The following is a 23,925-nucleotide window of genomic DNA, read 5'->3' on the forward strand; positions in this document are numbered from 1 at the left end:
CCCACAAGGGGTCTGAGGATCTCATCTCGGTACCTAATGGCAGTCACCATTACTGACCCACTGCCAAACTGGTCCTGCTGGAGGATGTTGCAGGCAGCAGAACGTTCTCCACGGCGTCTCCAGACTCTGTCACGTCTGTCACATGTGCTCAGTGTGAACCTGCTTCCATCTGTGAAGAGCACAGGGCGCCAGTGGAGAATTTACCAATCTTGGTGTTCTCTGGCAAACGCCAAACGTCCTGCACTGTGTTGGGCTGGAAGCACAACCCCCACCTGTGGACGTCGGGCCCTCATACCACCCTCATGGAGTCTGTTTCTGACTGTTGGAGCAGACACATGCACATTTGTGTCCTGCTGGAGCTCCTCCTGTTCCTCCTTGCACAAAGAAGGAGGTAGCGATCCTGCTGCTGGGTTGTTGCCCTCCCACGGCCTCCTCCACGTCTCCTGATGTACTGGCCTGTCTCCTGGTAGCGCCTCCATGCTCTGGACACTACGCTGACAGACACAGCAAACCTTCTTGCCACAGCTGGCATTGATGTGCCATCCTGGATGAGCTGCACTACCTGAGCCACTTGTGTGGGTTGTAGACTCCGTCTCATGCTACCACTAGAGTGAAAGCACCGCCAGCATTCAAAAGTGACCAAAACATCATGAAATGAAATAAAAAATACTTTATTAATCCCCAAAGGGAAATCCAATATTGTAGTATATAATAATAATAACTAGAGGAGGTCTTGTTCCGGAGGCTGCTGGCTGCTGGCAGGAATGATCTTCTGTATCTTTCAGTCTTCCATCGGACCTGAAGAAGCCTCTCACTGAACACACTTTGTTGTTTCATCACTGTGTTGTGGAGAGGGTGTGAAGAATCCTCCATCATCTTCATCAGCTTGTGCAGCATTCTTCTTTGGACAATCAGCTCCAGCGGCTCCAGAGTTACTCCAAGCACAGAAGCAGCTTTCTGGATCAGTTTGTTGATTCTCTTCAAGTCTCTGGTTCTGATGCTACTACCCCAGCAGATGCTGCAAAGCTGACTGCACTCTCCACAACAGACTTATAGAAGATATGCAACATCTTGGTGCAGACATTAAACCATCTCAGCTTCCTTAAGAAGTACAGTCTGCTCTGACCTTTCTTGTAGATGTAGTCAGTGTTGCATTTCCAGTCCAGTTTGTTGTCCAGCTGAACTCCAAGATACTTATATTCCTCCACCACCTCCACCTCCTCTCCCAGGATGGAAACAGTGCTTTGTTTATTCTTCTTCCTCCTGAAGTCAACAATCATCTCTTTTGTTTTGCTGCTATTTAATATGAGATGATTGTCACCGCACCATTTAACAAACTGACTGACCAGTTCTCTGTACTCTGCTTCTTGTCCATCCCTGATACACCCCACAACTGCAGAGTCATCAGAGTATTTCTGCAGATGACAGGGCTCAGAGTTGTACTGGAAGTCTGAGGTGTACAGAGTGAAGAGGAATGGCCAGAGTACAGTTCCTTGTGGTGCACCAGTGCTGCTGACCTCCATCTCAGACACACAACCTTTCAGTCTCACAAACTGGGGTCTGTTTGTGAGGTAGTCATAGATCCAGGTGGTTGTGGAGGTATCCACCTGGAATTTATGGAGCTTCTCACATAACAAAGCAGGCTGAATGGTATTAAAAGCACTGAGAAATGAAAGAACATGACCCTCAGAGTGCTGCCTGAATGGTCCAGATGAGAGTGTGCTCTCTGGAGCAGGTATATGACGGCATCTTCAACCCCAAGTCCATTACGATATGCAAACTGTAATGGGTCCTGAAAGGTGTTTACTTGCTTGTTGAGGTGAGCCAGTAAGAGTCTCTCCAGGACTTTCATGATGTGAGATGTCAGGGCAACTGGTCTGTAGTCACTTGGTTCAGCTGGTTGTGTTTTTTTAGGCACTGGAACAAGGCAGGAGGTTTTCCACAGCACTGGGACTCTATTTTGTCTCAGACTGGTGTTGAAAAGGTGCTGGAGAATCGGACATAGTTGTTTTGAGCAGGTCTTGAGAACTCTGGGACTGACACCATCTGGACCTGCAGCCTTGTTCTGGTTCAGTTTCTCAAGTTGCTTCTTAACCTGATTGCAGGAGACAAACAAGGTGGAGGTCTCAGGATGTCCTGATGTGGAGGGAGATGAAGCTGTGTTCTGGTCCATGACTGAGCTGCAGGGTGACAGATTGGAGGCGTGACAGGAAAGCAGTGGGCTTATGGAGGGTGTGTGGTCTGTTGGGCTGGAGGTAGGGGGTGAACTGAACCTGGTGAAGAATATGTTCAGCTCATTAGCTCTGTCCAGACCTCCATCAGGCTGGTCCCCCTTTAACTTGAAGCCGGTGATCTTCTTCATTCCAGACCACACATCCCTCAGGTTATTCTGCTGGAGCTGACTTTCTAACTTCTTCCTGTAGTCCTCCTTGCACTTCTTAGTTTGTGTTTTAAGTTGTTTTTGTGTTGCCCTCAATAACTCCCTGTCTCCATCCCTGAAGGCTTTCTTTTTGATGTTCAGCAGCTTTTTCAGGTCACTGGAGATCCAGGGTTTGTTATTGGGGAAGCACCTCACTGTTCTTGTTGGGACGATGCTGTCCACACAGAAGTTTATGTAATCTGTCACACACTCAGTCATGGCGTTGATGTCGTCTCCATGAGGTTCACAGAGGACGTTCCAGTCTGTAGCCTCAAAGCCTCCTCTAAGAGCATCTTCAGCTTCAGCAGACCAGATGTTGATAGTCTTTGTGATGACTGGTTGCTGCTGAACGATGGGCTTGTAGGTGGAGGTGAGAAGAACCAGATTATGGTCAGATCTTCCTAAAGGAGGCGGGGCAGAACAACTGTATCCATTATTCATATTTGCATAAAATAAGTCCAACATCTTATTTTTTCTGGTGGAGCAGCTGACAAACTGCTGGAATGTTGGTAGAGTTGCAGAGAGGGAGACGTTGTTGAAGTCTCCGGAGATCGCCATGAATGAGTTTGGATGCTGTGTTTGTAGCCGAGCAACGACGGAGCTGATGACGTCACAGGCTGTGTCTGGTGCGGTACCAGGTATTATATAAACCGCTACCAGAATAACACAGGTAAACTCTCTGGGTAAATAATATGGACGGATGCTCACAGCTAACAGTTCCATGTCCCTTGTGCATATCTTCTCCTTGACAGTAACATGTCCAGGATGACACCAACGCTGGTTAACCAGCACTGCAATTCCACCACCCTTTAGCTTTCCGCTGTGTTGTCTACTGCGGTCTGCACGGACCGTTTTAAAGCCCGGTACAGACACATTACAGTCAGGGATGTGTTCATGCAGCCATGTCTCGCTGAAGCACATAATACTGCACTCTCTGTATTCTTTCTGAGACCTTGTTAGCATCTCCAGCTCATTAGCTAGCAATCTCACATTACCTATTAGGATGGTTGGGAGAAATGGTTTAAATCTCCATCTCTTTCTCCTCTGTCTCACTCCTGCTCTGCATCCTCTTCTCTTTCTTTTCAACTCCATTGGGATTTAATGTTTTGTTTCCCTGATAATCCTGATTTGGGAGTTTATTCAGTTGATCCCGATTGTAAACAAGTCTTTCATTGCCATGGAAACTCATAAGTCTTGACAGAGTCAAAAATATGCAGAAAAATCTCCCTTGCAGCACACCCTCAAAACCGGCATGAAATCCTCTAGAAAAAATACCTAATTAGAGCTAATATCTATGTAAAAAGAGTTTGTACTTAAAAAAAAAAAAAACAAGACAGCAAGTCAGAGCTACTACAATTTGCTGCCAACAGACGGAGCAATCTAGAATGGAATGAATGGAAGAAAGCATCAGAACTGAGAAGTGGTCTGTGGTCTCCACCTGCAGAACCACTCCTTTATTGGGTGTCTTGCCAGTTGCCTATAATTTCCACCTGTTGTCTATTCCATTTGCACAACAGCATGTGGAACTGGTTGTCAATCAGTGTTGCTTCCTAAGTGGACAGTTCCATTTCACAGAAGTCTGGTTGAGGGGAGGGGAGGTCTTGGTTCCTGGGAGTGCACTGGGGTGCCGCTCAGTGGCGATCTGGGTGTCCTGAACCCCCGTTGACGTGGGCTGGGGCCTCTGACTGCAGGTGTGGGGGGTCACCTTCAGGCTCTTGAGGCCCTGGGGCCCACGCTCTGTCTGCCCTGGACAGCCAGTGCCTGGCAGGGCCCGGCTTTGCCGGTCCGGGCCCTCTGGGGTCTGTTCCCCCTGACTGTGGGGGGCTCTGGCTGGGGTTCCCCTCTGCCACCTCCTGGGTGGGTGCATGGCTGGGTCCAGAGTGGGGCGGTTGGGGTCTGCTTGGGGACGGCTGCCAGCTGCCTGGGCCTCAGGGTTCTCCTGGCCTGCCTCTTGGCTGTGTGTGGGCAGGGCCACACTGGAACGATCACTCTTCTCTGAACATGTTTCACTCTGTATGTTCTGCATGTGACACAGTCACTGAGCGGTCTGCAGGTTTATTTCTTTCTGTGTTGCTGGTTTATATTTAACGTGTTCCTGGTCCTCCTGCAGGGGAAACATGAATCTGTGGTTGGCTTGTGTGCGTGTGTGCATATATGGGGATATGCATGTATGTTTTTCCCTCTCTATACAAGGTGTTTTCTCTGTCTGCCCCCTACTCTCTGTTCGCCGTCTTCTCTTTTTATTTATGTATATTTTTCTTTTTCTTTCTCTGTTCTCTTTCCATCCTGTTTCTATCCACTCTGGTTAGGTCCAGCAGTACAAACTCTGTAATACAAACAATCATGCAAGATAATTAGAAAACTAAATAAAAATCTAGAATATCAAGGGAATAATTATATCTTTAAAGCTCCTCTTGGCAAAGTAAATGTGCTCAGCAGAATACAACATCCAGACCATCATTCTGCTGCTTCGATGCTGGAAAAGACAAAAAATGTTAATGCTTTGATCTAAGTGCTTATCTGAGAAGAATAATTAGTCTGTAGTGAAATGCAGATCAATCCTGAATTTAAAGTGCCAGGATAGGTAGGAACTACTTCTCCCTCCACAAGCCCAAGACATTGTGTCGCTGCAGCAGGTTTGCTGCTCTGTGACACGCAATGATGGAGATATTTTAGCTTAACAAACAGCAACAATGTACAATTTGTTGAGTGTGAAGACTAAAAGCATCCATAATCATGTGTCTATAAATGGTCTGTAATAATAAAACAAATTAAATAAGAGTAAGACAGAGGACGAGCAGAATCGTCATTTTACTAGAAACAGCAGCAGCACATAAGAGTTGCTCACAATAGTGTTAAAGGTTTGGATCCAGTGATGCAGCTTTGTGATATACATGTACAAGTGTTTAGACATTCACATTTTCACCAGTTTTCCTGCTGGAGACTGAACTGGTAAGGTGTTGGCGTGCTGAAATCATGTGGCGGGTATACAGCATGGCGAGATTAGCTACAACAACCAGCTCCTAATGATTATGTTATGACTGGTTTGTTAAATGTAACACTGGATGTGAATCAAGCTAACCTACACATCAACGCTTCCATATTGACAACTTTTCCTGCTGAATTAAAAAAAAAAAAAAGAAGGAACACAGCACGTATGATGCCAAAAATAAACATTTAACATGAAATTACAGAACTCTAAAAATAGAACTATTTCAAAGAAAATATGAAATTATATATCCATCTTTATATGAAAATGAAAGATTGTAATAACTTATTTTTAAATTTTTTTTAACCCGCGAGGAGGTGGAGGAGTCGTTTACACCGGCGAGGAGGTGGAGGAGTCATTTACACTGGCGAGGAGGTGGAGGAGTCGTTTACACCGGCGAGGAGGTGGAGGAGTCGTTTACACCCGGAGGAGGTGGAGGAGTCGTTTACACCCGCGAGGAGGTGGAGGAGTCGTTTACATCCGCGAGGAGGTGGAGGAGTCGTTTACACCGGCGAGGAGGTGGAGGAGCGTTTACACCCACGAGGAGGTGGAGGAGTCGTTTACACCGGCGAGGAGGTGGAGGAGTCATTTACACCGGCGAGGAGGTGGAGGAGTCGTTGACACCGGCGAGGAGGTGGAGGAGTCGTTTACACCGGCGAGGAGGTGGTGGAGTCGTTTACACCCGCGAGGAGGTGGAGGAGTCGTTTACACCGGCGAGGAGGTGGTGGAGTCGTTTACACGCGCGAGGAGGTGGTGCAGTCGTTTACACCCGGAGGAGGTGGAGGAGTCGTTTACACCGGCGAGGAGGTGGTGGAGTCGTTTACACGCGCGAGGAGGTGGAGCAGTCGTTTACACCCGGAGGAGGTGGTGGAGTCGTTTACACCCGGAGGAGGAGGTGGAGTTGTTTACACCCCGGACGAGGTGGTGGAGTCGTTTACACCCGTGAGGAGGTGGTGGATTCGTTTACACCGGTGAGGAGGTGGAGGAGCTTTTACATCCGCGAGGAGGTGGAGGAGTCGTTTACACCGGCGAGGAGGTGGAGGAGTCGTTTACACTCCCGAGGAGGTGGAGGAGTCGTTTACACCCGCGAGGAGGTGGTGCAGTCGTTTACACCCGGAGGCGGGGGTGGAGTCGTTTACACGCCCGAGGAGGTGGAGGAGTCGTTTACACCGGCGAGGAGGTGGTGGAGTCGTTTACACCGGCGAGGAGGTGGAGGAGTCGTTTACACCGGCGAGGAGGTGGAGGAGCGTTTACACCCGCGAGGAGGTGGAGGAGTCGTTTACACCCGCGAGGAGGTGGAGGAGTCATTTACACCGGCGAGGAGGTGGAGGAGTCGTTGAAACCGGCGAGGAGGTGGAGGAGTCGTTTACACCGGCGAGGAGGTGGTGGAGTCGTTTACACCCGCGAGGAGGTGGAGGAGTCGTTTACACCGGCGAGGAGGTGGTGGAGTCGTTTACACCCGCGAGGAGGTGGTGCAGTCGTTTACACCCGGAGGAGGTGGTGGAGTCGTTTACACCCGGAGGAGGAGGTGGAGTTGTTTACACCCCGGAGGAGGTGGTGGAGTCGTTTACACCCTGGAGGAGGTGGTGGAGTCGTTTACACCCGCGAGGAGGTGGAGGAGTCGTTTACACCGGCGAGGAGGTGGAGGAGCGTTTACACCCGCGAGGAGGTGGAGGAGTCGTTTACACCCGCGAGGAGGTGGAGGAGTCGTTTACACCGGCGAGGAGGTGGAGGAGTCGTTGACACCGGCGAGGAGGTGGAGGATTCGTTTACACCGGCGAGGAGGTGGTGGAGTCGTTTACACCCGCGAGGAGGTGGAGGAGTCGTTTACACCGGCGAGGAGGTGGTGGAGTCGTTTACACGCGCGAGGAGGTGGTGCAGTCGTTTACACCCGGAGGAGGAGGTGGAGTTGTTTACACCCCGGAGGAGGTGGTGGAGTCGTTTACACCCGCGAGGAGGTGGTGGAGTCATTTACACCCGCGAGGAGGTGGAGGAGTCGTTTACACCGGCGAGGAGGTGGAGGAGCGTTTACATCCGCGAGGAGGTGGAGGAGTCGTTTACACCGGCGAGGAGGTGGTGGAGTCGTTTACACTCCCGAGGAGGTGGAGGAGTCGTTTACACCGATGAGGAGGTGGTGGAGTCGTTTACACCCGCAAGGAGTTGGTGCAGTCGTTTACACCTGGAGGAGGTGGTGGAGTCGTTTACACGCCCGAGGAGGTGGAGGCCTCATTTAGACCCGGAGAAGGTGGAGGAGACGTTTACACCCACGAGGAGGTGGAGGAGACGTTTACACCCGCGTGGAGGTGGAGGAGACGTTTACACCCCGGAGGAGGTGGAGGAGAGTTTACACCCGCGAGGAGGTGGTGGAGTTGTTTACACCGGCGAGGAGGTGGAGGAGTCATTTACACCCCCGAGGAGGTGGAGGAGTCGTTTAAACCGGCGAGGAGGTGGTGCAGTCGTTCACACCCGGAGGAGGTGGTGGAGTCATTTACACTCCTCAGGAGGTGGTGGAGCCGTTTACACCCGGAGGAGGTGGAGGAGTCGTTTACACCGACGAGGAGGTGGTGGAGTCGTTTACACCGGCGAGGAGGTGGAGGAGCGTTTACACCCGCAAGGAGGGGGAGGAGTCGTTTAAACCGGCGAGGAGGTGGAGGAGTCGTTTAAACCGGCGAGGAGGTGGTGCAGTCGTTTACACCCGGAGGAGGTGGTGGAGTCGTTTACACTCCTGAGGAGGTGGTGGAGCCGTTTACACCCGGAGGAGGTGGAGGAGTCGTTTACACCGACGAGGAGGTGGTGGAGTCGTTTACACCGGCGAGGAGGTGGAGGAGCGTTTACACCCGCAAGGAGGTGGAGGAGTCGTTTAAACCGGCGAGGAGGTGGAGGAGTCGTTTACACCCGCGAGGAGGTGGAGGAGTCATTTACACCCCGAGGAGTTGGTGGAGTTGTTTACACCCCCGAGGAGGTGGAGGAGTCGTTTACACCCGCAAGGAGGTGGTGCAGTCGTTTACACCCGGAGGAGGTGGTGGAGTCGTTTACACCCGGAGGAGGTGGAGGAGTCGTTTAAACCCGGAGGAGGTGGTGGAGTCGTTTACACCCGGAGGAGGTGGAGGAGTCGTTTACACCCGCGAGGAGGTGGAGGAGTCGTTTACACCCGCGAGGAGGTGGAGGAGTCGTTTACACCCCGAGGAGGTGGTGGAGTTGTTTACACCCCCGAGGAGGTGGAGGAGTCGTTTACACCCTCAAGGAGGTGGTGCAATCGTTTCCACCCGGAGGAGGTGGTGGAGTCGTTTACACGCCCGAGGAGGTGCAGGAGTCGTTTACACCCGGAGGAGGTGGTGGAGTCGTTTACACCCGGAGGAGGTGGAGGAGTCGTTTACACCGGTGAGGAGGTGGAGGAGTCGTTTACACCGGCGAGGAGGTTATATCTGGAGGAGGTGGAGGAGTCGTTTACACCGGCGATGAGGTGGTGGAGTCGTTTACACCCGCGAGGAGGTGGAGGAGTCGTTTACACCCGCGAGGAGGTGGAGGAGTCGTTTACACCCGCGAGGAGGTGGTGCAGTCATTAACACCCGGAGGAGGTGGTGGAGTCGTTTACACCCGCGAGGAGGTGGAGGAGTCGTTTACACCGGCGAGGAGGTGGAGGAGCGTTTACATGCGCGAGGAGGTGGAGGAGTCGTTTACACCGGCGAGGAGGTGGTGGAGTCGTTTACACTCCCGAAGAGGTGGAGGAGTCGTTTACACCCGCGAGGAGGTGGTGGAGTCGTTCACACCCGCGAGGAGGTGGAGGAGTCGTTTACACCGGCGAGGAGGTGGAGGAGCGTTTACATGCGCGAGGAGGTGGAGGAGTCGTTTACACCGGCGAGGAGGTGGTGGAGTCGTTTACACTCCCGAAGAGGTGGAGGAGTCGTTTACACCCGCGAGGAGGTGGTGGAGTCGTTTACACCCGCGAGGAGGTGGAGGAGTCGTTTACACCCGGAGGAGGTGGTGGAGTCGTTTACATCCGGAGGAGGTGGAGGAGTCGTTTACACCCGGAGGAGGTGGAGGAGTCGTTTACATCCGGAGGAGGTGGAGGAGTCGTTTACACCCGCGAGGAGGTGGAGGAGTTGTTTACACCCCCGAGGAGGTGGAGGAGTTGTTTACACCCGGAGGAGGTGGTGGAGTCGTTTACACCCGGAGGAGGTGGAGGAGTCGTTTACACCGGCGAGGAGGTGGAGGAGTCGTTTACACCCGCGAGGAGGTTATATCCGGAGGAGGTGGAGGAGTCGTTTACACGCCCGAGGAGGTGGAGGAGTCGTTTACACCCGGAGGAGGTTGTGGAGTCGTTTACACCCGGACGAGGTGGAGGAGTCGTTTACACCGGCGAGGAGGTGGAGGAGTCGTTTACACCGGCGAGGAGGTTATATCCGGAGGAGGTGGAGGAGTCGTTTACACCGGCGATGAGGTGGTGGAGTCGTTTACACCCGCGAGGAGGTGGAGGAGTCGTTTACACCGGCGAGGAGGTTGAGGAGCGTTTACAGCCGCGAGGAGGTGGAGGAGTCGTTTACACCCGCGAGGAGGTGGAGGAGTCATTTACACCGGCGAGGAGGTGGAGGAGCGTTTGCACCCGCAAGGAGGTGGAGGAGTCGTTTAAACCGGCGAGGAGGTGGAGGAGTCGTTTACACCCGCGAGGAGGTGGAGGAGTCGTTTTCACCCCGAGGAGGTGGTGGAGTTGTTTACACCCCCGAGGAGGTGGAGGAGTTGTTTACACCCCCGAGGAGGTGGAGGAGTCGTTTACACCCGCAAGGAGGTGGTGCAGTCGTTTACACCCGGAGGAGGTGGTGGAGTCGTTTACACCCGGAGGAGGTGGAGGAGTCGTTTAAACCCGGAGGAGGTGGTGGAGTCGTTTACACCCGGAGGAGGTGGAGGAGTCGTTTACACCCGCGAGGAGGTGGAGGAGTCGTTTACACCCGCGAGGAGGTGGAGGAGTCGTTTACACCCCGAGGAGGTGGTGGAGTTGTTTACACCGGCGAGGAGGTGGAGGAGTCGTTTACACCCGCAAGGAGGTGGTGCAATCGTTTCCACCCGGAGGAGGTGGTGGAGTCGTTTACACGCCCGAGGAGGTGCAGGAGTCGTTTACACCCGGAGGAGGTGGTGGAGTCGTTTACACCCGGAGGAGGTGGAGGAGTCGTTTACACCGGTGAGGAGGTGGAGGAGTCGTTTACACCGGCGAGGAGGTTATATCCGGAGGAGGTGGAGGAGTCGTTTACACCGGCGATGAGGTGGTGGAGTCGTTTACACCAGCGAGGAGGTGGAGGAGTCGTTTACACCCGCGAGGAGGTGGTGCAGTCATTAACACCCGCGAGGACGTGGTGCAGTCGTTTACACCCGGAGGGGGTAGTGCAGTCGTTTACACCCGGAGGAGGTGGTGGAGTCGTTTACACCCGGAGGAGGTGGTGGAGTTGTTTACACCTCGGAGGAGGTGGAGGAGTCGTTTACACCCGCGAGGAGGTGGTGGAGTCGTTCACACCCGCGAGGAGGTGGAGGAGTCGTTTACACCGGCGAGGAGGTGGAGGAGCGTTTACATGCGCGAGGAGGTGGAGGAGTCGTTTACACCGGCGAGGAGGTGGTGGAGTCGTTTACACTCCCGAAGAGGTGGAGGAGTCGTTTACACCCGCGAGGAGGTGGTGGACTCGTTTACACCCGCGAGGAGGTGGAGGAGTCGTTTACACCCGGAGGAGGTGGTGGAGTCGTTTACATCCGGAGGAGGTGGAGGAGTCGTTTACACCCGGAGGAGGTGGAGGAGTCGTTTACATCCGGAGGAGGTGGAGGAGTCGTTTACACCCGCGAGGAGGTGGAGGAGTTGTTTACACCCCCGAGGAGGTGGAGGAGTTGTTTACACCCCCGAGGAGGTGGAGGAGTCGTTTACACCCGCAAGGAGGTGGTGCAGTCGTTTACACCCGGAGGAGGTGGTGGAGTCGTTTAAACCCGGAGGAGGTGGTGGAGTCGTTTACACCCGGAGGAGGTGGAGGAGTCGTTTACACCCGCGAGGAGGTGGAGGAGTCGTTTACACCGGCGATGAGGTGGAGTCGTTTACACCCGCGAGGAGGTGGAGGAGTCGTTTACACCGGCGAGGAGGTGGAGGAGTCGTTTACACCCGCGAGGAGGTGGTGCAGTCATTAACACCCGCGAGGAGGTGGTGCAGTCGTTTACACCCGGAGGGGGTAGTGAAATCGCTTACACCCGGAGGAGGTGGTAGAGTCGTTTACACCCTGAGGAGGTGGTGGAGTTGTTTACACCCCAGAGGACGTGGGGGAGTCGTTTACACCCGCGAGGAGGTGGTGGAGTCATTTACACCCGCGAGGAGGTGGAGGAGTCGTTTACACAGCGAGGAGGTGGAGGAGCGTTTACATCCGCGAGGAGGTGGAGGAGTCTTTTACACCGGCGAGGAGGTGGTGGAGTCGTTTACACTCCCGAGGAGGTGGAGGAGTCGTTTACACCCGCGAGGAGGTGGAGGAGTCGGTTACACCCGCGAGGAGGTGGAGGAGTCGTTTACACGCGGAGGAGGTGGTGGAGCCGTTTACACCCGCGAGGACGTGGAGGAGTCGTTTACACCCCCGAGGAGGTGGAGGAGTTGTTTACACCCCCGAGGAGGTGGAGGAGTCGTTTACACCCGCAAGGAGGTGGTTCAGTCGTTTACATCCGGAGGAGGTGGTGGACTCGTATACACCCGGAGGAGGTGGAGGAGTCGTTTAAACCCGGAGGAGGTGGTGGAGTCGTTTACACCCGGAGGAGGTGGAGGAGTCGTTTACACCCGCGAGGAGGTGGTGGAGTCGTTTACACCCGCGAGGAGGTGGAGGAGTCGTTTACACCGGCGGGGAGGTGGAGGAGTCGTTTACACCGGCGATGAGGTGGTGGAGTCGTTTACACCCGCGAGGAGGTGGAGGAGTCGTTTACACCGGCGAGGAGGTGGAGGAGTCGTTTACACCCGCGAGGAGGTGGTGCAGTCATTAACACCCGCGAGGAGGTGGTGCAGTCGTTTAAACCCGGAGGGGATAGTGCAGTCGTTTACACCCGGAGGAGGTGGTGGAGTTGTTTACACCCGCGAGGAGGTGGAGGAGTCGTTTACACCCGGAGGAGGTGGAGGAGTCGTTTACACCGGCGAGGAGGTGGAGGAGTCGTTTACACAGGCGAGGAGGTGGTGCAGTCATTAACACCCGCGAAGAGGTGGTGCAGTCGTTTACACCCGGAGGGGGTAGTGCAGTCGTTTACACCCGGAGGAGGTGTTGGAGTCGTTCACACCCGGAGGAGGTGGAGGAGCGTTTACATCTGCGAGGAGGTGGAGGAGTCGTTTACACCGGCGAGGAGGTGGTGGAGTCGTTTACACTCCCGAGGAGGTGGTGGAGCCGTTTACACCCGCGAGGAGGTGGAGGAGTCGGTTACACCCGCGAGGAGGTGGTGGAGTCGTTTACACCCGCGAGGAGGTGGTTGAGTTGTTTACATCTGCGAGGAGGTGGAGGAGTCGTTTACATCCGGAGGAGGTGGAGGAGTCGTTTACACCCGCGAGGAGGTGGAGGAGTTGTTTACACCCCCGAGGAGGTGGAGGAGTTGTTTACACCCCCGAGGAGGCGGAGGAGTCGTTTACACCCGCAAGGAGGTGGTGCAGTCGTTTACACCCGGAGGAGGTGGTGGAGTCGTTTAAACCCGGAGGAGGTGGTGGAGTCGTTTACACCCGGAGGAGGTGGAGGAGTCGTTTACACCCGCGAGGAGGTGGAGGAGTCGTTTACACCGGCGATGAGGTGGAGTCGTTTACACCCGCGAGGAGGTGGAGGAGTCGTTTACACCGGCGAGGAGGTGGAGGAGTCGTTTACACCCGCGAGGAGGTGGTGCAGTCATTAACACCCGCGAGGAGGTGGTGGAGTCGTTTACACCCGCGAGGAGGTGGAGGAGTCATTTATACCGGCAAGGAGGTGGAGGAGTTGTTTACACCCGGAGGAGGTGGTGGAGTCATTTATACCGGCAAGGAGGTGGAGGAGTCATTTACACCCGCGAGGAGGTGGTGGAGTCGTTTACACCCGCGAGGAGGTGGAGGAGTCGTTTACACCATCGAGGAGGTGGAGGAGCGTTTACACCGGCGAGGAGGTGGAGGAGTCGTTCACACCCGGAGGAGGTGGTGGAGTTGTTTACACCGGCGAGGGGGTGGAGGAGCGTTTACATCCGCGAGGAGGTGGAGGAGTCGTTTACACCGGCGAGGAGGTGGTGGAGTCGTTTACACTCCCGAAGAGGTGGAGGAGTCGTTTACACCCGCGAGGAGGTGGTGGAGTCGTTTATACCCGGAGGAGGTGGTGGAGTCGTTTACATCCGAGGTGGTGGAGGAGTCGTTTACACCCGCGAGGAGGTGGAGGAGTCGTTTACACCCGCGAGGAGGTGGAGGAGTCGTTTACATCCGCGAGGAGGTGGAAGAGTCGTTTACACCCGCGAGGAGGTGGAGGAGTCGTTTACACCGGCGAGGAGGTGGAGGAGCGTTTACATCCGCGAGGAGGTGGAGGAGTCGTTTACACCGGCGAGGAGGTGGTGGAGTCGTTTACACTCCCGAGGAGGTGGAGGAGTCGTTTACACCCGCGAGGAGGTGGAGGAGTCGGTTACACCCGCGAGGAGGTGGAGGAGTCGTTTACACGCGGAGGAGGTGGTGGAGCCGTTTACACCCGCGAGGACGTGGAGGAGTCGTTTACACCCCCGAGGAGGTGGAGGAGTTGTTTACACCCCCGAGGAGGTGGAGGAGTCGTTTACACCCGCAAGGAGGTGGTGCAGTCGTTTACATCCGGAGGAGGTGGTGGACTCGTATACACCCGGAGGAGGTGGAGGAGTCGTTTACACCCGCGAGGAGGTGGAGGAGTCGTTTACACCGGCGGGGAGGTGGAGGAGTCGTTTACACCGGCGATGAGGTGGTGGAGTCGTTTACACCCGCGAGGAGGTGGAGGAGTCGTTCACACCGGCGAGGAGGTGGAGGAGTTGTTTACACCCGCGAGGAGGTGGTGCAGTCGTTTAAACCCGGAGGGGATAGTGCAGTCGTTTACACCCGGAGGAGGTGGTGGAGTTGTTTACACCCGCGAGGAGGTGGAGGAGTCGTTTACACCCGCGAGGAGGTGGTGCAGTCATTAACACCCGCGAAGAGGTGGTGCAGTCGTTTACACCCGGAGGGGGTAGTGCAGTCGTTTACACCCGGAGGAGGTGTTGGAGTCGTTCACACCCGGAGGAGGTGGAGGAGCGTTTACATCTGCGAGGAGGTGGAGGAGTCGTTTACACCGGCGAGGAGGTGGTGGAGTCGTTTACACTCCCGAGGAGGTGGTGGAGCCGTTTTCACCCGCGAGGAGGTGGAGGAGGCGGTTACACCCGCGAGGAGGTGGTGGAGTCGTTTACACCCGCGAGGAGGTGGTTGAGTTGTTTACATCTGCGAGGAGGTGGAGGAGTCGTTTACACCCCCGAGGAGGTGGAGGAGTCGTTTACACCGGCGAGGAGGTGGAGGAGTTGTTTAAACCGGCGAGGAGGTGGAGGAGTCGTTTACACCCGCGAGGAGGTGGAGGAGTCGTTTACACCGGCGAGGAGGTGGTGGAGTTGTTTCCACCCGCGAGGAGGTGGAGGAGTCATTTATACCGGCAAGGAGGTGGAGGAGTTGTTTACACCCGGAGGAGGTGGTGGAGTCATTTATACCGGCAAGGAGGTGGAGGAGTCATTTACACCCGCGAGGAGGTGGTGGAGTCGTTTACACCCGCGAGGAGGTGGAGGAGTCGTTTACACCGGCGAGGAGGTGGTGGAGTCGTTTACACTCCCGAGGAGGTGGAGGAGTCGTTTACACCCGCGAGGAGGTGGAGGAGTCGGTTACACCCGCGAGGAGGTGGAGGAGTCGTTTACACGCGGAGGAGGTGGTGGAGCCGTTTACACCCGCGAGGACGTGGAGGAGTCGTTTACACCCCCGAGGAGGTGGAGGAGTTGTTTACACCCCCGAGGAGGTGGAGGAGTCGTTTACACCCGCAAGGAGGTGGTGCAGTCGTTTACATCCGGAGGAGGTGGTGGACTCGTATACACCCGGAGGAGGTGGAGGAGTCGTTTACACCCGCGAGGAGGTGGAGGAGTCGTTTACACCGGCGGGGAGGTGGAGGAGTCGTTTACACCGGCGATGAGGTGGTGGAGTCGTTTACACCCGCGAGGAGGTGGAGGAGTCGTTCACACCGGCGAGGAGGTGGAGGAGTTGTTTACACCCGCGAGGAGGTGGTGCAGTCGTTTAAACCCGGAGGGGATAGTGCAGTCGTTTACACCCGGAGGAGGTGGTGGAGTTGTTTACACCCGCGAGGAGGTGGAGGAGTCGTTTACACCCGCGAGGAGGTGGTGCAGTCATTAACACCCGCGAAGAGGTGGTGCAGTCGTTTACACCCGGAGGGGGTAGTGCAGTCGTTTACACCCGGAGGAGGTGTTGGAGTCGTTCACACCCGGAGGAGGTGGAGGAGCGTTTACATCTGCGAGGAGGTGGAGGAGTCGTTTACACCGGCGAGGAGGTGGTGGAGTCGTTTACACTCCCGAGGAGGTGGTGGAGCCGTTTTCACCCGCGAGGAGGTGGAGGAGGCGGTTACACCCGCGAGGAGGTGGTGGAGTCGTTTACACCCGCGAGGAGGTGGTTGAGTTGTTTACATCTGCGAGGAGGTGGAGGAGTCGTTTACACCCCCGAGGAGGTGGAGGAGTCGTTTACACCGGCGAGGAGGTGGAGGAGTTGTTTAAACCGGCGAGGAGGTGGAGGAGTCGTTTACACCCGCGAGGAGGTGGAGGAGTCGTTTACACCGGCGAGGAGGTGGTGGAGTTGTTTCCACCCGCGAGGAGGTGGAGGAGTCATTTATACCGGCAAGGAGGTGGAGGAGTTGTTTACACCCGGAGGAGGTGGTGGAGTCATTTATACCGGCAAGGAGGTGGAGGAGTCATTTACACCCGCGAGGAGGTGGTGGAGTCGTTTACACCCGCGAGGAGGTGGAGGAGTCATTTACACCATCGAGGAGGTGGAGGAGCGTTTACACCGGCGAGGAGGTGGAGGAGTCGTTCACACCCGGAGGAGGTGGTGGAGTTGTTTACACCGGCCAGGAGGTGGAGGAGCGTTTACATCCGCGAGGAGGTGGAGGAGTCGTTTACACCGGCGAGGAGGTGGTGGAGTCGTTTACACTCCCGAAGAGGTGGAGGAGTCGTTTACACCCGCGAGGAGGTTGTGGAGTCGTTTATACCCGCGAGAAGGTGGAGGAGTCGTTTACACCCGGAGGAGGTGATGGAGTCGTTTACATCCGGAGGAGGTGGAGGAGTCGTTTACACCCGGAGGAGGTGGTGGAGTCGTTTACATCCGAGGTGGTGGAGGAGTCGTTTACATCCGCGAGGAGGTGGAAGAGTCGTTTACACCCGCGAGGAGGTGGAGGAGTCGTTTACACCGGCGAGGAGGTGGAGGAGCGTTTACACCCGCGAGGAGGTGGAGGAGTCGTTTACACCGGCGGGGAGGTGGAGGAGTCAATTACACCGGTGACGAGGTGGAGGAGTCGTTTACACCGGCGACGAGGTGGAGGAGTCGTTTACACCGGCGATGAGGTGGTGGAGTCGTTTACACCCGCGAGGAGGTGGAGGAGTCGTTTACACCCGCGAGGAGGTGGAGGAGTCGTTTACACCCGCGAGGAGGTGGTGGAGTATTTTACACCCTGGAGGAGGTGGAGGAGTCGTTTACACCCGCGAGGAGGTAGAGGAGTCGTTTACACCGGCGAGGAGGTGGAGGAGCGTTTACATCCGCGAGGAGGTGGAGGAGTCGTTTATACCGGCGAGGAGGTGGTGGAGTCGTTTACACTCCCGAAGAGGTGGAGGAGTCGTTTACACCCGGAGGAGGTGGAGGAGTCGTTTACACCGGTGAGGAGGTGGAGGAGTCGTTTACACCGGCGAGGAGGTTATATCCGAAGGAGGTGGAGGAGTCGTTTACACCGGCGATGAGGTGGTGGAGTCGTTTACACCCGCGAGGAGGTGGAGGAGTCGTTTACACCCGCGAGGAGGTGGAGGAGTCGTTTACACCCGCGAGGAGGTGGAGGAGTCATTAACACCCGCGAGGAGGTGGTGCAGTCGTTTACACCCGGAGGGGGTAGTGGAGTTGTTTACACCCCGGAGGAGGTGGAGGAGTCGTTTACACCCGCGAGGAGGTGGAGGAGTCGTTTACACCCGCGAGGAGGTGGAGGAGTCGTTTACACCCGCGAGGAGGTGGTGCAGTCATTAACACCCGCGTGGAGGTGGTGCAGTCGTTTACACCCGGAGGGGTTAGTGCAGTCGATTACACCCGGAGGAGGTGGTGGAGTCGTTTACACCCGGAGGAGGTGGTGGAGTTGTTTACACCTCGGAGGAGGTGGAGGAGTCGTTTACACCCGCGAGGAGGTGGTGGAGTCGTTTACACCCGCGAGGAGGTGAAAGAGTCGTTTACACCGGCGAGGAGGTTGTGGAGTCGTTTACACTCCCGAAGAGGTGGAGGAGTCGTTTACACCCGCGAGGAGGTGGTGGAGTCGTTTACACCCGCGAGGAGGTGGAGCAGTCGTTTACACCCGGAGGAGGTGGTGGAGTCGTTTACATCCGGAGGAGGTGGAGGAGTCGTTTACACCCGGAGGAGGTGGAGGAGTCGTTTACATCCGGAGGAGGTGGAGGAGTCGTTTACACCCGCGAGGAGGTGGAGGAGTTGTTTACACCCCCGAGGAGGTGGAGGAGTCGTTTACACCCTCGAGGAGGTGGAGGAGTCGTTTACACCCGCAAGGAGGTGGTGCAGTCGTTTACACCCGGAGGAGGTGGTGGAGTCGTTTACACCCGGAGGAGGTGGAGGAGTCGTTTAAACCCGGAGGAGGTGGTGGAGTCGTTTACACCCGGAGGAGGTGGTGGAGTTGTTTACACCCCGGAGGAGGTGGAGGAGTCGTTTACACCCGCGAGGAGGTGGAGGAGTCGTTTACACCCGCGAGGAGGTGGAGGAGTCGTTTACACCCGCGAGGAGGTGGTGCAGTCATTAACACCCGCGAGGAGGTGGTGCAGTCGTTTACACCCGGAGGGGTTAGTGCAGTCGATTACACCCGGAGGAGGTGGTGGAGTCGTTTACACCCGGAGGAGGTGGTGGAGTTGTTTACACCTCGGAGGAGGTGGAGGAGTCGTTTACACCCACGAGGAGGTGGTGGAGTCGTTTACACCCGCGAGGAGGTGAAAGAGTCGTTTACACCGGCGAGGAGGTTGTGGAGTCGTTTACACTCCCGAAGAGGTGGAGGAGTCGTTTACACCCGCGAGGAGGTGGTGGAGTCGTTTACACCCGCGAGGAGGTGGAGCAGTCGTTTACACCCGGAGGAGGTGGTGGAGTCGTTTACATCCGGAGGAGGTGGAGGAGTCGTTTACACCCGGAGGAGGTGGAGGAGTCGTTTACATCCGGAGGAGGTGGAGGAGTCGTTTACACCCGCGAGGAGGTGGAGGAGTTGTTTACACCCCCGAGGAGGTGGAGGAGTCGTTTACACCCTCGAGGAGGTGGAGGAGTCGTTTACACCCGCAAGGAGGTGGTGCAGTCGTTTACACCCGGAGGAGGTGGTGGAGTCGTTTACACCCGGAGGAGGTGGAGGAGTCGTTTAAACCCGGAGGAGGTGGTGGAGTCGTTTACACCCGGAGGAGGTGGAGGAGTCGTTTACACCCGCGAGGAGGTGGAGCAGTCGTTTACACCGGCGATGAGGTGGAGTCGTTTACACCCGCGAGGAGGTAGAGGAGTCGTTTACACCGGCGAGGAGGTGGAGGAGCGTTTACATCCGCGAGTAGGTGGAGGAGTCGTTTATACCGGCGAGGAGGTGGTGGAGTCGTTTACACTCCCGAAGAGGTGGAGGAGTCGTTTACACCCGGAGGAGGTGGAGGAGTCGTTTACACCGGTGAGGAGGTGGAGGAGTCGTTTACACCGGCGAGGAGGTTATATCCGAAGGAGGTGGAGGAGTCGTTTACACCGGCGATGAGGTGGTGGAGTCGTTTACACCCGCGAGGAGGTGGAGGAGTCGTTTACACCCGCGAGGAGGTGGAGGAGTCGTTTACACCCGCGAGGAGGTGGAGGAGTCATTAACACCCGCGAGGAGGTGGTGCAGTCGTTTACACCCGGAGGGGGTAGTGCAGTCGTTTACACTCAAAGGAGGTGGTGGAGTCGTTTACACCCGGAGGAGGTGGTGGAGTTGTTTACACCCCGGAGGAGGTGGAGGAGTCGTTTACACCCGCGAGGAGGTGGAGGAGTCGTTTACACCCGCGATGAGGTGGAGGAGTCGTTTACACCCGCGAGGAGGTGGTGCAGTCATTAACACCCGCGAGGAGGTGGTGCAGTCGTTTACACCCGGAGGGGTTAGTGCAGTCGATTACACCCGGAGGAGGTGGTGGAGTCGTTTACACCCGGAGGAGGTGGTGGAGTTGTTTACACCTCGGAGGAGGTGGAGGAGTCGTTTACACCCGCGAGGAGGTGGTGGAGTCGTTTACACCCGCGAGGAGGTGAAAGAGTCGTTTACACCGGCGAGGAGGTTGTGGAGTCGTTTACACTCCCGAAGAGGTGGAGGAGTCGTTTACACCCGCGAGGAGGTGGTGGAGTCGTTTACACCCGCGAGGAGGTGGAGCAGTCGTTTACACCCGGAGGAGGTGGTGGAGTCGTTTACATCCGGAGGAGGTGGAGGAGTCGTTTACACCCGGAGGAGGTGGAGGAGTCGTTTACATCCGGAGGAGGTGGAGGAGTCGTTTACACCCGCGAGGAGGTGGAGGAGTTGTTTACACCCCCGAGGAGGTGGAGGAGTCGTTTACACCCTCGAGGAGGTGGAGGAGTCGTTTACACCCGCAAGGAGGTGGTGCAGTCGTTTACACCCGGAGGAGGTGGTGGAGTCGTTTACACCCGGAGGAGGTGGAGGAGTCGTTTAAACCCGGAGGAGGTGGTGGAGTCGTTTACACCCGGAGGAGGTGGTGGAGTTGTTTACACCCCGGAGGAGGTGGAGGAGTCGTTTACACCCGCGAGGAGGTGGAGGAGTCGTTTACACCCGCGAGGAGGTGGAGGAGTCGTTTACACCCGCGAGGAGGTGGTGCAGTCATTAACACCCGCGAGGAGGTGGTGCAGTCGTTTACACCCGGAGGGGTTAGTGCAGTCGATTACACCCGGAGGAGGTGGTGGAGTCGTTTACACCCGGAGGAGGTGGTGGAGTCGTTTACACCCGCGAGGAGGTGGTGGAGTCGTTTACACCCGCGAGGAGGTGAAAGAGTCGTTTACACCGGCGAGGAGGTTGTGGAGTCGTTTACACTCCCGAAGAGGTGGAGGAGTCGTTTACACCCGCGAGGAGGTGGTGGAGTCGTTTACACCCGCGAGGAGGTGGAGCAGTCGTTTACACCCGGAGGAGGTGGTGGAGTCGTTTACATCCGGAGGAGGTGGAGGAGTCGTTTACACCCGGAGGAGGTGGAGGAGTCGTTTACATCCGGAGTAGGTGGAGGAGTCGTTTACACCCGCGAGGAGGTGGAGGAGTTGTTTACACCCCCGAGGAGGTGGAGGAGTCGTTTACACCCTCGAGGAGGTGGAGGAGTCGTTTACACCCGCAAGGAGGTGGTGCAGTCGTTTACACCCGGAGGAGGTGGTGGAGTCGTTTACACCCGGAGGAGGTGGAGGAGTCGTTTAAACCCGGAGGAGGTGGTGGAGTCGTTTACACCCGGAGGAGGTGGAGGAGTCGTTTACACCCGCGAGGAGGTGGAGCAGTCGTTTACACCGGCGATGAGGTGGAGTCGTTTACACCCGCGAGGAGGTAGAGGAGTCGTTTACACCGGCGAGGAGGTGGAGGAGCGTTTACATCCGCGAGTAGGTGGAGGAGTCGTTTATACCGGCGAGGAGGTGGTGGAGTCGTTTACACTCCCGAAGAGGTGGAGGAGTCGTTTACACCCGGAGGAGGTGGAGGAGTCGTTTACACCGGCGAGGAGGTTATATCCGAAGGAGGTGGAGGAGTCGTTTACACCGGCGATGAGGTGGTGGAGTCGTTTACACCCGCGAGGAGGTGGAGGAGTCGTTTACACCCGCGAGGAGGTGGAGGAGTCGTTTACACCCGCGAGGAGGTGGAGGAGTCATTAACACCCGCGAGGAGGTGGTGCAGTCGTTTACACCCGGAGGGGGTAGTGCAGTCGTTTACACCCAAAGGAGGTGGTGGAGTCGTTTACACCCGGAGGAGGTGGTGGAGTTGTTTACACCCCGGAGGAGGTGGAGGAGTCGTTTACACCCGCGAGGAGGTGGAGGAGTCGTTTACACCCGCGAGGAGGTGGAGGAGTCGTTTACACCCGCGAGGAGGTGGTGCAGTCATTAACACCCGCGAGGAGGTGGTGCAGTCGTTTACACCCGGAGGGGTTAGTGCAGTCGTTTACACCCGGAGGAGGTGGTGGAGTCGTTTACACCCGGAGGAGGTGGTGGAGTTGTTTACACCTCGGAGGAGGTGGAGGAGTCGTTTACACCCGCGAGGAGGTGGTGGAGTCGTTTACACCCGCGAGGAGGTGAAAGAGTCGTTTACACCGGCGAGGAGGTGGTGGAGTCGTTTACACTCCCGAAGAGGTGGAGGAGTCGTTTACACCCGCGAGGAGGTGGTGGAGTCGTTTACACCCGCGAGGAGGTGGAGCAGTCGTTTACACCCGGAGGAGGTGGTGGAGTCGTTTACATCCGGAGGAGGTGGAGGAGTCGTTTACACCGGGAGGAGGTGGAGGAGTCGTTTACATCCGGAGGAGGTGGAGGAGTCGTTTACACCCGCGAGGAGGTGGAGGAGGTGTTTACACCCCCGAGGAGGTGGAGGAGTCGTTTACACCCTCGAGGAGGTGGAGGAGTCGTTTACACCCGCAAGGAGGTGGTGCAGTCGTTTACACCCGGAGGAGGTGGTGGAGTCGTTTACACCCGGAGGAGGTGGAGGAGTCGTTTAAACCCGGAGGAGGTGGTGGAGTCGTTTACACCCGGAGGAGGTGGAGGAGTCGTTTACACCCGCGAGGAGGTGGAGCAGTCGTTTACACCGGCGATGAGGTGGAGTCGTTTACACCCGCGAGGAGGTGGTGGAGTCGTTTACACCGGCGAGGAGGTGGAGGAGTCGTTTACACCCGCGAGGAGGTGGTGCAGTCATTAACACCCGCGAGGAGGTGGTGCAGTCGTTTACACCCGGAGGGGGTAGTGAAATCGCTTACACCCGGAGGAGGTGGTGGAGTTGTTTACACCCTGAGGAGGTGGTGGAGTTGTTTACACCCCGGAGGACGTGGAGGAGTCGTTTACACCCGTGAGGAGGTGGTGGAGTCATTTACACCCGCGAGGAGGTGGAGGAGTCGTTTACACCGGCGAGGAGGTGGAGGAGCGTTTACATCCGCGAGGAGGTGGAGGAGTCGTTTACACCGGCGAGGAGGTGGTGGAGTCGTTTACACTCCCGAGGAGGTGGAGGAGTCGTTTACACCCGCGAGGAGGTGGAGGAGTCGGTTACACGCGCGAGGAGGTGGAGGAGTCGTTTACACCCGGAGGAGGTGGTGGAGCCGTTTACACCCGCGAGGACGTGGAGGAGTCGTTTACACCCCCGAGGAGGTGGAGGAGTTGTTTACACCCCCGAGGAGGTGGAGGAGTCGTTTACACCCGCAAGGAGGTGGTGCAGTCGTTTACATCCGGAGGAGGTGGTGGAGTCGTATACACCCGGAGGAGGTGGAGGAGTCGTTTAAACCCAGAGGAGGTTGTGGAGTCGTTTACACCCGGAGGAGGTGGAGGAGTTGTTTACACCCGCGAGGAGGTGGTGGAGTCGTTTACACCCGCGAGGAGGTGGAGGAGTCGTTTACACCGGCGACGAGGTGGAGGAGTCTTTTACACCGGCGAGGAGGTGGAGGAGTCGTTTATACCGGCGATGAGGTGGTGGAGTCGTTTACACCCGCGAGGAGGTGGAGGAGTCGTTTACACCGGCGAGGAGGTGGAGGAGTCGTTTACACCCGCGAGGAGGTGGTGCAGTCATTAACACACGCGAGGAGGTGGTGCAGTCGTTTAAACCTGGAGGGGGTAGTGCAGTCGTTTACACCCCGAGGAGGTGGTGGAGTCGTTTACACCCGGAGGAGGTGGTGGAGTTGTTTACACCCCGGAGGACGTGGAGGAGTCGTTTACACCCGCGAGGAGGTGGTGGAGTTGTTTACACCCGCGAGGAGGTGGAGGAGTCGTTTACACCCGGAGGAGGTGGAGGACCGTTTACATCTGCGAGGAGGTGGAGGAGTCGTTTACACCGGCGAGGAGGTGGTGGAGTCGTTTACACTCCCGAGGAGGTGGTGGAGCCGTTTACACCCGCGAGGAGGTGGAGGAGTCGGTTACACCCGCGAGGAGGTGGTGGAGTCGTTTACACCCGCGAGGAGGTGGTTGAGTTGTTTACATCTGCGAGGAGGTGGAGGAGTCGTTTACACCCCCGAGGAGGTGGAGGAGTCGTTTACACCGGCGAGGAGGTGGAGGAGTCGTTTAAACCGGCGAGGAGGTGGAGGA

This window comes from Telmatherina bonti (genome assembly GCF_933228915.1).
Source record: "Telmatherina bonti genome assembly, chromosome: 4".
Classification (NCBI taxonomy): Eukaryota; Metazoa; Chordata; class Actinopteri; order Atheriniformes; family Telmatherinidae; genus Telmatherina; species Telmatherina bonti.